We start from the raw sequence: 15,269 nt of genomic DNA, 5'->3' as shown, positions 1-15,269 counted from the left end.
TTGAGTCCAGCTGTCACTGACGGAACGATCTCGGGCAACCCCCTCAGCGTCTCTGCGCCTCTTTCCCTTACACATAAAATGGGCTGGAGGTGGGGTAATAAAACCAGGCTCACAGCTGTAGGTGGGTATTAAATGAGAAGATTCTTGTAAACGGCTTGGCGTGGCACTTAGTAAAAGCCTGTGACTGTCACCCTAACAGGAACTCCCTGAACTTGAGCCTAGTGTCTGGGGCCCTGTACCAGGTGGTGGGCACCGCAGGCACTGGCCCGTCACCTCTGCACTTTCACCCTCAGGGCTCTCCAGAGTTGTGTTCTTCCCGTGTGTCCAGACCCTTGATACCCCTTTCTGCCTGGAGGAAGCTCTGAGTACGCATCTTCATGAGCCGTGCTGTAAACCACGTTATCCTTCAGCACCTGCGGCTGGGCCAGTATCCCACTGCCTCCACACCCCCCCTGCCCCCCTGCCGTCCCCTGTCCCCTGTCCCAGGGGCTTTGTCCTCTCCCTGCCCGCCCTGTCCTGCCATCATGGTCAGGTTGGCTGAAGCCAACCACATGCCCAGTGGAAAGGATTTGAAAGCAAAGGAAGAACACATGACCTGTGTGGTCCAGAGGGTGAACTAGTCCCCAGATATTTGGGGAGGGGTGGTTTTGATCAGAGAACTTTTCAATAGAACCCTCTGTGATGATGGACGCCTTCTAGACCTGTGCTGTCCTATTGAGCACTTGACATATGGCTAGGGCAATTAAGGAACTGAATTTTAATTTTTATTCCATTTTAATTCATTTACATTTAAATGTATATACCCTCCATGCATCCCTACTGGCCAGGACAGAAGAAAAGAGCTGCTAATGACAGGAATTACCACGGAACAAGCAAGGAAGGGCATGAGCACTTCCGTGGAAATGGTGGCGCAGAGGCTAGATGACAGCAAGAGGGGGGCGCAGGAGGGCCTTGAACAGGGCAGGTCACTTTCACTTCCACCTGCCAGGTTCTCTCCACTCAGTTGCTTTTCTTCAGCATCGTACTTTGGCGACCAAACTGCTCATTCACTTTCTGCCAGTGATACGACGGCACCTCCTCACCCACCCCCAGCCCCCACAGTGACAGACGCTGGAGTGGCCCTGGGGTCCCTGCCTGGAGGATCACTCAGCATGTTCCAGCAACAAAAGGGTGATTTTGTTTGCCTCTTTTTTTTTTTTTGCAATCATCTAAGAAACAGGAAGCAGCACTCAATTGTTCCCTGCCCAGGAGTGCTGCACACAGCCCTCTCCTGGCTGGTGTTTTTCAGAACAATGGAAATAAATCTGATGTAATGTAGCAGAACACGACAAGGGACGGTTTCCCCCTTAACAAATACTCATTTGAAATGGTGCCCAAACCCTGCACGAGGAGCGATCTATTTCCCACAACAGTGTTCCAGCAAAACCCATTACTAATTCCACAACTCAAATTAAAACTAACAGAGCTTGAAGGCTGGGGCTGACACTCTGCTGACAAGGAACAGGAAGGGTGGGGGAAGGGGCCCGCACACTTGTGCGCGTGTGTTTAATTACACTGCTTAACACATCGAGAATAATTTAGCTACCCGAGTGGAGAAAATAAGGCACTTAACTGCTCTCTGGTGGAAAGAAACCCCGTGCAAACCACTCTCAGCTATACGCCACCTTGGTACACCTCAGGGCTTTGCAGGCGGCAGGGAGAGGGGGGAGGCGGGAGAGGAAGAAAGAGAATTTTCTATATATACAAATCTACTGCGAATTGGGAAAATATATGACTATTTCTCAAGGAGAGCTGATAGGAGATGGGGTAAGTGTGAGAATGAACACAAATGTCAGATTTCAAAGATGGAACTTAACCCCCAGAGCAGCGCTGCCCTGGGCCGTGCCCGCACTTCAGAATCATGGCAGAGTGTCCATGCCTTTGTGGCCTGAAGGCCATAGGTGGGGTTTGTGGCCTCTAGAAAGTCAGGTCTCAGGGGAAGACTACGCAGGGCTTACTTTGCAGAAGGGGAAACTGAGGCTCAAGATCAAACAGGAAGTTTATGCAGTGCTTGGACTCAACTCCTGTCCCACTCTCAGCTCCAAGCTGGTGGTCTGGCCTGCAAGCAGAGCACGCCACTGTCCCCATCAAAAGGCATCTTGCTTCCAGCTTAACCAGGGCTGGGAGTGGTACCAGGTAAGCAAGTGTTTCTTATCCTTTGAGATCATCTTTAATCCACCAAGGGCCATGGAAGAGGGAGAAATAAAATGAAAGAAGCATCTCACAGCTTCAGATTTAGACAGCTACGAAGCTTCCCAGATCTGGAACAGGTGCCAGAGAAGTAAGTGCTCAGAATAGAACTATCCATCGCCTGCCAGCGACTCCGAGTTCAGCATCAGGGCTGACTGCCAAGGAGATCAACAGCTTGGCACGAGAGAGGCAGAAAGCAGAAGCCACTTTCTGTGGTTCCATAGTGAGGCCAACCCCAACCCTGTCTCGCCCTACTGCCCCAGCCACGCGGACCCATCATTTTCCTAGACGTGCAGACTAAGGGAGCCTGAGAGCTCAGTGGATGGGTCCCTCCCAGGAGACCCTGCAAAGTAACAAAGAGAACGTTTGTCCAGCAGAAAGAATCTGTGCAGCTTCGCCAAACTCTGTGAGTCTTGGGCACATGGCTCCCTCCTCTAGCCTCAGTTTCCCACTTGGGACACTAAGAAGGTTGGACTTACTGTTTTAAGCGATTTTCACCTGTAATGTTCTCTGTTTCTGGAATTGAGAATATGGGTTCTTATGTACCCTAAATTATATCGTTAGACAATAAAATAGAAAGCCACAGAATGATTATTCCTTCAATTAAGTTTAGGTTCATCCTGTGACAACATTAAAAAAATGAAATTTGTTTTTACATGAAAGGATCCTCCTCTCCTATCCCCAAAGGGCTTTGATATGTGTCATTCAATTATGAAAGAGGCCTAGAAAGTTCTTGGGTAGACTGTCAACTGTATTCTATGGACAAGGTAGAGTATTCTTTCTGGGTTCTACAATTAAATGTGTCTGAGAAACTGTGTAATATTTGATATGTTCTTAGATTTATGAGCATGGATTTTTTTGTTTTGCATCCATGAAGAAGAGATGTGCTTCCCACTTAGCTGATTGAAATGTTCTCTGAAGCGAATGAGGTGGACTTAGGAAGTTGGGACCTGCCATGTGTCATGTTAAAATCCTGGGTCTTAGGAGCCACCATCTCAGGCCAACACTCCCCAGGCAGATCCCAGACCCCGGACCTGCTCATGTCCCAAAGGCATGAGCCAGACAGGACTAGGTTTAAGGTCTTTTTTCTTTCCTTTTTTTTTAAAGGATCTTTAGAAGTTGAGGCCACATTTAGATAATCCATTTATTCTTAAAGGATTTCCTCCCGGACTATCTTAGGATTTTCATTTAAGTGAGACAAAGAGAAACAGAAAACATATGAGACAGCAACAAAGACAGAGGGACCACACAGAGAGACAGAGTGGCAGGAGACCCAGACAGAGAAGGGGAGGGACAGAGAGGGGCAGGGACATCCAGTCTGGGGGGGGGAGGGGACTGAGGAAGAGGGTGGGAGGAAGGGAGGGCGAGACACAAGGAGGGCAAAACCCACTGGTTTTTGGCATTCTCACGCCATCCCAGCATCCTACGGCACTGAAGTTGTATCCAAATATCGCCCTGCTTTCTTATGCCTCACATGTGAATACTCAAGGCACAGCTGGAAAACAGAGATGCAGTTTCTGTGACTCCCAGATGGAGCCCGTGAGACACCCCCACCCCCAGCACCGCTATGGCCACACACAGGGGAGGGAAGAGGGCAGTGGAGGCTGCAGTTGGACCTCTGGCCGGGCCACTGGGACATCCCAGTCTGTGCCCGGCCATCCTGGGCATCCCAGGCCAGTGGAGGCCACAGAGGTGAGTGGGCCAAGCCCTGGACTGGGGGCCTGGTTCTGGCTCTGCCAAGGGCCCCTCCCACCGTGGCGTGGGGGACGGTGGTGGGGAGACAGACCCTGGAGCGCCAGCCACCAAGCACACTGGCTAAGGGAGCCAATGACTTTCCTGACCAGGAACTCAGGGAAGGCTCCTGGGAGGCCCAGGCCAGCTTCCTTGTTCTGAGAGCAGGCTTCCATCCAAGCAGGTGGGGTCCCACCCCTGGGGTCAGGGACAGGGCATGGACCAGTGGGAGGAGAAAAGTTGTCAGAAAACAAGAGCTTTCTGTATTAACCATGTCAAAAAGCCGCATGAGAGAGAGTGTGCGCAGAACGCAAGCCTGTGTGTCAATGTGAGTACAACGTGTGCACAAGTGAGTGAGTGAAGCAGAGAAGGCAGGCGGGGAGGGGCCAGGCCTCTGAGGTGTCCCCTGCTCCCCCCATGCCCTCCCCCACCCCTAGAGCACCTGCAGGCGGGGCTGGAGGGAGAAGGAGGGGCAGTGGGGGGAGAGGAGAAAGAGCCGGCTCTGAGGCCTGACGTGGAGGCGGTGGGAAGGCCAGGCCCAGGCAGGGGCAGGGCTGGGGGTCTCCACCTCAGAAAAGGTGGAGACGCTGTCACAGGAAACCTCCACCCCTCCGCTGCCTGGGCCACCTTCTAGAACAGGGGAGGCAGGCAGGGAGCTGTGGGCAAGCCCGGTGCCCATCTGGGGAAAGTGACCTGGCTGAGCGGAAAGGTGGCTTGAGGACAGGTCCGGGGGGATGTGGCACTGGGTCAGGATGGCCTCTGAGTTGACAGAAAGTGCCTGGGGCGCCTGCGGCCAGAGGCCCCGGAGCCAGCCCCCTCGCCTCTGCCCTCACCGCTCCCTCAGGCTGTGCCCTCTGAGTTTAACTTTGGCTCCTGCCAGGAGGCTACAGCTTTCTGAAAAGGAGCTTAACGGTGCAGTTCAGCTGGTCTGGCAGCCACTTCTGGGCAAGGATTAGACTGGGCAGAAGACAGAGTGTTTGACGAGGGGAACGAGGGCAAACATGCCTAGGACTCAGGACCCTGTCACCTCTCCTGCCCCAGGCACTTGGGAGCAGATCCCACGTGGGCCATCAGCTGCGTCTCCTGGAGGCAGGGGTGTGGCCAGTCCCGATGGAGACCAGCCCCTCAGCGGCTCTGGCCACCCGCTGTCATGGGGTCTGCCTCAGTCCTCTGCGCTGGGTGAGGGGCGCTGGTCAGGAAGGTGGGCACGGCAGGGCTGACCCCATGGTGATCAGAGGCCAGAGTGCTGCCCAAGGGACATTTCTTTCAGAGGGAAGGCAAGAAAAGGTCCTGGCCACTCTCAGTTTCAAAGGTCCCTTGGGGCTTATTTGGCCAGAGGCAAGACATTAACCCCAGAGCCCTGGCTCTCTTCCAGCCCAAGCACTTAGAAGCAGCCCATCACCCAGGCCACGGACGCGGTCTGCCTCTCGGCCCACGTGCAGCTCCATCAGAGGGGGCAGCAGTGAGCAGACCTTCCCTTCATACCCCTATGCCATCTCTTAAAAATTTCCATCTGTTTATTGGCTAGAGAGTTCATCTCTGAGGCTATGCAGGAGCTATATGGGGTGGTCGTCAGCTGCCTTCCAACATCACAGATGGCCAGAGGCTGGAAGACCCCGTGGGGATCACCTTGTTCAACTCTCTTTGTTATTAAGATGAGGGAACAAGGCTTGGCCGGTTGTTTCCTGGGAGAATCACCCTTGCAGATTGGTGAGCTTTCCATGCACTGCACAGCCTCCTATTATATTGCAAACTTTTTAATTCAAAATGGTTTGTGCAAAGCAAAAGTGGTGCATACCAGAGAAGAATCCACAGAGAATTCAGGGATCAAGACAGAAAAGAGGCTGAGCCCAGGGTTGCTATGGTCCAAAGCAGCGTTTCCAACCAGTGTTCAGTACGGGAAGGGCTGGTGCGTTCAGTTCGACCAGTTTCTTTCTTTTGGCCTCCTCAGAGCCTTTACGTGCAAACCTGAATCATGACTCTCCAAGGAGGGAAGAGCAGGGAGCAATATTCATCCAAACATTTTATCACAGTATCTTTATATCAAGGTGCTCCCAGCAACAGCCCCCAGAATTTGTGTTCTATGTACCATGCTACGGGAAACACTTGCTCAAGAGATGGAGTCCCAAGGATGGCAGAAAACCAACATCCCCCCGTTCATTTTGCTCTGGTCTTTTGCATGGCCTTGGCTTTCTTCCCGGCTGTCGGTGGCATGCCCACCACATGAGGTTGTGAGTGCTGGAATGCACCCAATCTGACTTCCTCCAAACCCTGGGGAGAGAGGGAGGGACCAGCCTACCTGAGGACTCAGGGGACGTGCCAAGCCTCAAGGATTTCCCAGTGGCTGCTGAGGGGGTCAGATGACACAGCTAGAAGCGCAGGGGGCAAACTTTGAACAATAAGAGCTAGGAGACAGAGGGAGCTGGCATGTAAACGTCCTCTCCACGCTCTCTCTGCTGCACTAGTCCAAGGCGCAATGCTTCTGTAAAGCCAGTCCAGAGGTGTCCTGCTTTGGCCAAGTGGCCGGCTATGTCTCTTTGTGAAGAGAGGCAGGTGGGTGACATGTCGCCCTGTATTGCTTTCCGTCCTTCTCTTCTCAGTTCCCACTCGCAGTTCCCGCTCCCCTCACTTTCCCCGCCCTGGTACCGCACTTCCTGATAGGCAAGTGCATCAGCACTTACGCTCTGCCTCAGGCTGTGTTTCATAGAGAACCCGGGCTAAAATAATATCAACAGTAATAGCTACAATTTCGTGAGCACTTACCATATGCCAGACACTGCTAAGTACTTTACATGTACTATCTCAGTTAATCTTTTCAGTAATCTTATGAGGCAGATACTGTGGCTACCACATTTTAGTGATGAGGAAACTGGGACCCAGAGAAGTTAAGCAACATTCCCAAAGTCACACAGCTAACACATATGGCAGTAGGAAGCACAATGCTCAACACTGAGTATGCCCTCAGTGCCAGGAGGTGGGTCATTCATGTGTGTATTTCTCGGTAGCACCCCTTCTTCTAAGGTGTTCTTTCAAATAGTTCCCTGAATGCAACCAAGTAACCAGGGTACAAGACAGGGTGCCAGGAACAACAGAACTCTAGCGCTGTCATTGGCACCTGGTACGAGCAGCTTAGTAGCAAGTCATTCACCAGATATCCCACTTTTTCCATCTACAAATTGGAGATAATGAGCTCATGCTACATATAACTCTTGCCTATTACAAAACTGGTAGGTTACATAATATTTTCATCAATGAATGTACTAATAAGTGAGCCTTCCTCCAGCTATCACTCTCCCACCTCATCAGAAAAAAAAGTAACCGAGGTCAAGCTGGCTATAAAGTAGGGCAATGCAAGAGGATGTGCTGACTAAAGATTCAGTTAATGCTACGTGGGGGTCAGCAAAGTTCTGTTTGTGCCCCAAGACAACAGGGCAGTCACTAGTTCATGACCCAACTGTAGCTACAGAGGGAAAATATCTGACTTACTCTTATCTGGTTAGCTTGGGTTCAAGCTCAATAGCTGGAACTGTCTCCCAGAGAACAGCATCACATCCCAAAGATTACACAATTTTAGCAGCCACAGAGACGCATGTATGTGACATATGATGCAGCTGGAAGGGTACAGAACTGTCTGAATCTCTAAAGGGTTAGTCATCTGTCTTTCGTGATTAATCGGATTTTTCAACTTCATTCATCTAACTATTAGGCTAGATCGTTAGAAAACAAAGGGCCTGTGACCCATTCCTTCTTTTAGCAAATATTTATTAAACCCCTACTACATGTCAGAAACTATACACCAATGAACAGAGAAGACACGATTCCTGCCATCAGGGTATCCCTTATGGTGAACGTGGCCCTCAGGGTCGTGGCTTTGAATGAGCAGAAAGCAAAGGTGATTCAATGATTAAGAGATCCTCTCTGCATGAACCATGCAAAGTTTACATTAGCTTCTCTTAGAAAATCAACTCATCCTTTGTCCTAGTTTTTCTTACAGCATATCCTTGGCCCACTGCATCAAAAGTACCCAGTTTCCAGAGCTACTGAGTGCATACCTCTGGGGTGAGGACTCAGAATCAACAACTAAGAAGCTCTCTGGGGACATTCACCTGCTCACTAAAGTTTGAAAGACTGTCTCGGTCCAAGGCCCTGAGAAATGACCACTCACACCTTACCTGTTTCCTGGACCGGTGAGTCCAATGGTGTGTCGTCAGCAGTACGGTGTGGGCGGGTCCCACAGGCTCCTCGGCAGCAGTTCCGCAGATCAGAGAGTGGCGGAGGGGACTGGTGGAAGGGACTGGCGGAGGACAGGGCCGTGTCCTGGTGAAAGGGCTGCAGCCGGCAGTGCTGACATCTGCTCCCTCCTCTCCCAGGGCTCTTCCTTATATGGGTTCATCGGGTGTGGCTCCACCTTGGTTAAACAGTGACTCCAGCTCTGGGCCCTGGTGCCCCAGGAGAGAGAGAAGATATTGCCGTAAACAGCAAGACGTTCCAGATCCTCCACCCCCAGTCTATGTCTTCCTGATCCCGTCTCACTTCCTGGGCCCCCGAGCTGCCCATTTCTTGGCTGCTTGCTTGTGGTTTTCATTGTTTCCAGATACTTCAGTTTCTTTATTCTGCTTCAGGGAATTGTTGTTTTGTTTTGTTTTACACCCCCCCCCCCCCCAGGAGCCCAGAAGTGCTGAGGAAAGACCCGGCAAAGCAACCTTCCTTCAGACCTCGCTTCCACGCAGGGAAGTGCAAGCGCCGCGTCCTCCGTGTCAAGAGTGGCCACTCGAGGGCCACCACATGGCACGCCCTTTCTACTGGAGAGCATCTTCTTTCTACAAATCAGCTGCACGGTTCTAACCCCTGGGCATGGGGAGGCCGGGGGAGGTCTCCGCATCGCCCCTGCTTAATGGATCAAGAGAAAGAGATGAGACATGTGGAGCACGTGCTTCCTGATTCCAGAACCCCCGCAGCACAGCTCGCCCTGTGTCACGGGAGGTAGTGATAAAACAGGGAAAGCAAGGAAACAGCGTGGAAATCACCAGAAGCTGATAGGACCGCGCCATCCCCAAACTGAGGAGTAGAAAGAGATGAGTTGGGAACGTGGAAGGAAGAATCAGAGCACCTGGGAAGCGTGGACGGGGGTCTTAATCCCAGCTCTGCCATCTTTGGCTGTGTGACCTGGGCGAGTCCTCTCCCTCTGAGGCTTAGTTCACTAATCTGTGGACTGAGGATTAAGATGCTCGCCCTGGCTGCCTCGTGTTCGTTCAGTGGGGTGCCTGCACCCCAGCAGACACCTTTTATTAGAACTTTCACTATAAATACAATAAACCATACACACACACTATTATATAAATGGAATTAATGAATAAATATGCATATATTTGTAGTACATGCTCAGAATGATTTTACTAATAGGATACGTAATCAAAAATGTTTGAAAGCCATAGTTTCATAAAAAATTGTGAGAGAAAGCTTTAGAAAGCCCTACCCACAGGAATATATCTTAAGATGGCGCCTCAAGAAAAATAATTGAGAGTTTTCCTGCTTACTGATGATGATTTTGTCTTCTCCCAGCTCATATTTCTTTTTTCCACTAAGAGCAGGAACTCCCAGAGCAGTGTCCAGAGCAGTCTGAGGGAGCACTGAGCTAAAAAGGGAGATATCGCTCAATGGGATGTTCTTGGTGCCAGGGTAGGTGCGGGGCCTTATAAAGACCTGTTCACAGGTCCAAGGGGCTGTTTTCCTTTTTTGGCTTCTTTGGTTCTTGGTGTTTCCCGTCCCCATTCATATGTTCCAATGAATGGGGAAGGGAAAAGAAGGGCTTCTTTAGAAGCCAATTCTCGGTGATTTACATTTTCCAGAAAATTCCAGCCTAGGGCTGTAAACTGGGCAACACTTAACAGGAAATTCCTAGCCGTACTTGCTCCAGCTCTGGAGGAAGCGTGGCATACCCTGAAATCCTTCCCATGCCTTCTTGGCATTGCCCGCTGGGCACTTCACATCTGCCCTGAGATACAGCCCGTTGGTCCCACATGGTATCCACCACGGCCCTCCCCTGCCACTGAGCCCCGTCCTCCCACACTGCGTACGATGGCACCTGCATCATGGGGGCCCACTGAGTCCTCCCTGTCACTCCCTGTGTCTACCAAATGCACAGGTCCTGCTGTGGCTGCCCAAGCCTGGCCCGCCAGGGTAGGTGCCAACAGTGGGTGCGGAAAATGCTGCTGTGGCCATAGTGCCACGGCCATACCCCACCCTTCTTTTGCCACACCATGGCTGCCCCTGCTGTGGCTGGCCCCTGCACTCACGCTGCTGACATGTCATGCTCAGTGTCCTACAGAAATGACAGAGAAATAGCTTTTCTGCAGCCTCCTCTGAGCCAGAAGAAAATCGGAGCCACACTGGGCACGGGGGCCCCACCCTCCTCTTTTGGACTTGGGATACCGTCCTTGAGCCAGTCTTGCCCGTGTGAGTCCCCCTTCTCTTGGAAAGACGTCTGTCTCAGCAGACTCTTTGCTCATTCACGTCAATACACTCCTGAGTGTCCCCCCACTTGCCACCATCTAGCCATGCCTTGAAATACCCAGATCTTGAGGGACACAATGCTTCACCCTCCTCCTTTCTCCTTCTCCTCTGCGTCTCCCACCCCTCTATTCTGCCTGTCTCCCTCTCTGCCCGCTCCATCATTCCTTTACAAGCTGTTTCTTGTACCAGCATCTGTGCCAAGCGCTGTGCCAGGCACAGGGGACCAAGCAGGTGACCCCATGGAGACAGCAAGCCTGGTGGTTTAGAGTCTAGTGAGAGACAAACATGAAACCCATAACCACAAAAGCAGCCAGACAATTTCACCTGTGATCAGTGCCGTGAAGGGGAGTTGCAGGCTCTGTGAGACCCCAAACAGAGAACCCAACCTCACCTCGACTGAAGAGTCATGGAGTGCAGCTTCCCAGGCAGTGAAGGATGCTGGGAGCTGGCCAAGAGGAGGGGGTGGTGGAGGTGGTCCAGGCAGGGGAGAGAGTGGTGAGAGATACAAACCCTGTGTATGGCTTGATAAATTTGCACAAAGTGAAACCCAAGTTCCCGGCATCCAGATTAGGAAACAGCATTGCCGGGACCCAGAAGCCCTCTGTGCGCTCCTCCCCGTGCTGTCCTCCAGGACGCCCACGAGGTACCGTCCTCAGTCCTGTTCCTTTTGATAAGCTTCATCCTCTTTGCCTTTATGAGAAAACAAACCCTGTGTTGACTTAGGGAATTAAATCAAATAATCCTGTAAAATATGACAAAGGGCACTATTTTGGGCAGGGTAAACAGGTATACAGAGCATTTGCCACGTAGGTAAACGGATCATCGAACAGATTTCATGTATTTTTACATTCCTCCGTGGGTGGAAATAGCAAAGGCAACAAAGCACTGTGATTTTTGTTAGTGCCAAAAAGTATGAAGTTCCTGGAGGTCACCCAGCTTGAGCTTGCTGTGCCGGGGGCTGCGTGCCGGGAGGATTGCCAATCGCCCAAGTCAGGCCCGGGTCCGTTCCACTCCAATTTCTTCTCCTGCCCCGGGGGACAGAGCCCCAGCAAAGGCCAGGGTTGCCATCCTCATGCACAGAAGAAGAAAGTGAGAACGTGGAGCGTGTTTGGGGGTGGGCAGGAGGTGAAGGCTGGAGGAGCAGAAGGAACCCAGGGTTGGTTTAAAAATGACTGGTATGCCTGATTATGAAATATTCATAACAGAAACATTTGAAAAACTATTGAAAAGTTTTTAAAAAAACCATAGATATCCAGAGATAACAACTATTTCCTGTCTTTTTTTTCTAGACATACCTACACATAACTCAGACAAATCGGTCATTAGAGCCTGCAGATGCCTGTGAGAGATGTCAACCTGTTACCCATGTCCCTAATGTACTGGCTCAGAGCCTTCTCCCTGATGATGCAAAGTTTCCTCCAGGAGTTCTAGAAAGCCCTGGGAGTGTCTTCTGGGTGTCCGCAGAGCATCGTCTGCTCCTCATTGGGCATTATGGTCTCTGGGGCATCCTATACCTTCTCTAAGAAAGCTCTGCCGTGGTCAGGATTCTGGACTCTTGATTGATTTGTCTCTATTGTCTCTAGCCCACTTCTTCCACTCCCAAATTTCTTCTTGGGACACTCTTCCCATGCAAATCACTTGTGCAAGTATATGCCACTGAAGGGAGGTGTTGAGAGTATCAAGTCTTAGCCAGGCATGATGGTGCACACCTGTAGTCCCAGCCACTCAGGAGGCTGGGGTGGGAGGATCACTTGGGCCTAGGACTTTGAGACCAGACTGGGCAACATAGCAAGATCCCATCTCATAAAAATAAAAAAATTAAGAAAATAAATAAATAAATTCAACTTTTAATACTTAAAAAAGAGTATCATCTCTAATCTAAACTTATTCTCAATAGGATCACCCTATTTCTTTCTCTCTCCGTCCCCCACGTACATCTTTTCCTTATTTTTTTCACAAAATCTAGATTACACTATAGACTATTTTGTATCCTACCTTTTTCACCATACATTAGATCATAAACATTTTTCCATGTCATTATATCATCTTCAAAACTATGATTCTTAATGACCGCATAGTATTTCAATACTTTAATATAATATTGTTTAACCAGTCCTGCATTTTTGGACATTTAGATTATTTCTAACTTTTGGCCATTACAAATCCTTGTACATGAATCTGTCCAAATAGTTCCAATGAATTTCTTATGATAAATTCCTAAAAGTAAAATTACTAGGTCAAGAGCTATGAACACTAGAGGATTTTGATTCGTAATGCTGAAGTCCAAAAGACTGCCCCAGGTTACAGCCCCACCGGCAGTGTATAAATGCCTTTCTCCAATCTATTATAAAATGGGGTCACTTATCTAGGATGGGGAGGCGGAGCACTGGAGAGCAGAAAAGTGAACTCCAAACCCTCAGCGAAGCCTGTGAGTTCTGATGCCCTCTAGATATCTCTAACTATCACTTTTCTTTCTGGCCTCTTCCTTTCCCTGATACCCTGTGTTCATGCTACCAGAGTCCTCAATAATCCCCAGACACAGTACACACTTCCATGTTTCCATGACTTCAAATGCGCTAGTTTTTTATCTAGAATTTCTCGTCATCTCTTCTCTGCCCAATCAAAGCTTTCAAAGTCCAGTTCAAATATTACTGCTATACTTACTACTTACCAACAGCAAATGTTCAGTAAATGTTAGCAATTGCCACTAATATTACGACTTCTTAATGGAGTACTGTGTGTAGGTTCTGGGAAAACATTTTACGTGACATACATCATTATTTTAATCTTTATAACCCTACAGGAAAGGTATCATTGTTCCTATTTTACATACAAGGGACTGGCTTTGAGAGGTTAAATAACTTGCCCAAGATCACTGAGATTTGAACGCAGTCCGACGTGACTCTAAAGCCTAGGTTCCCATCCTCTACGGAGCTTTCCCCAATCTCACGGCTTCCCTCACATCTCTGTACCATACAATCTCTCATTCTCTCACTTAGGGTATCGTAAGCTTGATCATTTCCCAAGTGGTTCAGGAGCCACTTACAGGACATGGATAATGTATCCTCTATATCCCCAACTCCTAGCAGACACATGGCCCCATAGTAGGTGCTCAATAAATCTGTGTGGAATTCAGGCAGTCGGTAAATCAAGTGAATTACCTGAATGTTGAAGAAGGAGGCTATTAATTTCGCTTGAGTTGTAATAATTATTCTACTCAGGCAAATGAACTATAAGTTAGAGGGAGTCCTCAGACTAGAATCTGGAACTAATGTGGAAGGCCCAAGAAGGTACCACTGGAGGGAGGAGGTGTAAGTCATTTGCCCTGAGAAAGATAGTTCCTACGGACTTTTATGGCCTATGGAAAAGATGGGTCTTATCATGCTCTTAAACGCAGAGCAATAGGTGATAAGTCCAATATTACCTTCTAGAGAAGTATTATAAACACTCAAGTTTTACAAATCAAACTGTCCTGGCCCCACCACTTACTTATTATGGAGTTTTTGACAAGTTATTTAACTCTAAGCCTATTTCCTGAACACCAAAATCCTTATGATAACAGATTCTAACTCATCGGGCATCATGAGAATGAGAAAAAAAAGCAAAGGCAGGTAAAGTGTTAATACTGAGCCTGGTACACAGTAAGTATCTAGTGAGTGATGGCTATTCTTAAGTGAAATTAGACCATTACCTAGCTGCTGGAAGTTTAGGAGAACCAAGTTAGGAGGGAGGCTGGGACTTCCAGGGTGGAAGCCAAGAACACTTTGGGAAGGATGAAGATGATAACCCAGGCTGAGCAAGTCTAGGAGAAAGTCCAGAGTGGGAAAAGAACTCATTTTCATTTGTTTCTTAAAGTTTCTATTTCGCCAGGTGCGGTGGCTCACACCTGTAATCCTAGCACTTTGGGAGGCCGAGGCGGGCGGATCGTTTGAGCTCAGGAGTTCAAAGCCAGCCTGAGCAAGAGCGAGACCCCATCTCTAATAAAATAGAAAGAAATTATATGGACAACTAAAAATATATAGAAAAAATTAGCCGGGCATGGTGGCGCATGCCTGTAGTCCCAGCTACTCGGGAGGCTGAGGCAGAAGGATCACTTGAGCCCAGAAGTTTGAGTTTGCTGTGAGCTAGGATGACACCATGGCACTCTAGCCCAGGCAACAGAGTAAGACTCTGTCTCCAAAAAAAAAAAAGTTTCTATTTCAAGAACAAGTAAGTCTGTATGCTGTGAGTATTGTCTGAGGAAACCAAGAGATGGGCAACATACGTTTGTCTCTGGCGTTGCCACATGTTGCTGTACCTATAAAGGCAGGAGAATTCAGCCAACAAGAGATGAGCTCAGCTACTCTTGTGGAAACCTCAGTAATAGAGGCACTGAAAGGAAATGAACCCCTTCCTCCCTGATGTGGTGGAGTCCTTGTGTTGGAGGAGCAGGAAGCAACACTTGGAGAGGGGTGCGTCTGCACCAGGGCAGGGTTCACTGGGTGCAGCTCTGCTCCTTTCCATGTCTTAGCACCTTTCATGGAGAGCACCTTTGGTGGACACCAGATCCATGAAAGCAAGGTCCAAGGGTGGTCACTGTCACTGCAGCCTGAGGAGGATGCATGGACCAGAACCCTATCCCATCCTGGGACTAGAACCCCAGGGGAGGTGGGGAAAGACAGGATAGAGATTGTTCTTGCTAATTCCTTCTGTGGTTGCATCTCCCAACAGAGGTTCTAAGAAATTTGAGGCAAGAGGGCTTAGGTCAACCAATGCGTGTGGTGGGCTTATGCGCCTGGTGTAAGCTTTATTCCCTG

The 15,269-nt window shown here is 49.5% G+C and overlaps 1 protein-coding gene across 1 annotated transcript in view; it reads right to left on the bottom strand.

Annotated features, from left to right (window-relative positions):
* Positions 1 to 8,181, bottom strand: part of CAPN13 (calpain 13) — a 65,104-nt gene extending 56,923 nt beyond the window's left edge. Inside the window, exon 1 of the mRNA XM_069494758.1 lies at positions 8,133 to 8,181. The gene's annotated coding sequence lies outside the window, so the exon portion shown is untranslated. The remainder of the gene's footprint in view (positions 1 to 8,132) is intronic.
* Between the last annotated feature and the right edge of the window lie 7,088 nt (positions 8,182 to 15,269).

Source organism: Eulemur rufifrons, chromosome 19 (genome assembly GCF_041146395.1).
Source record: "Eulemur rufifrons isolate Redbay chromosome 19, OSU_ERuf_1, whole genome shotgun sequence".
Classification (NCBI taxonomy): Eukaryota; Metazoa; Chordata; class Mammalia; order Primates; family Lemuridae; genus Eulemur; species Eulemur rufifrons.
The sequence above is the reverse complement of the archived record's forward strand: the minus strand, read 5'-3'. Positions and strand labels throughout refer to the sequence as shown.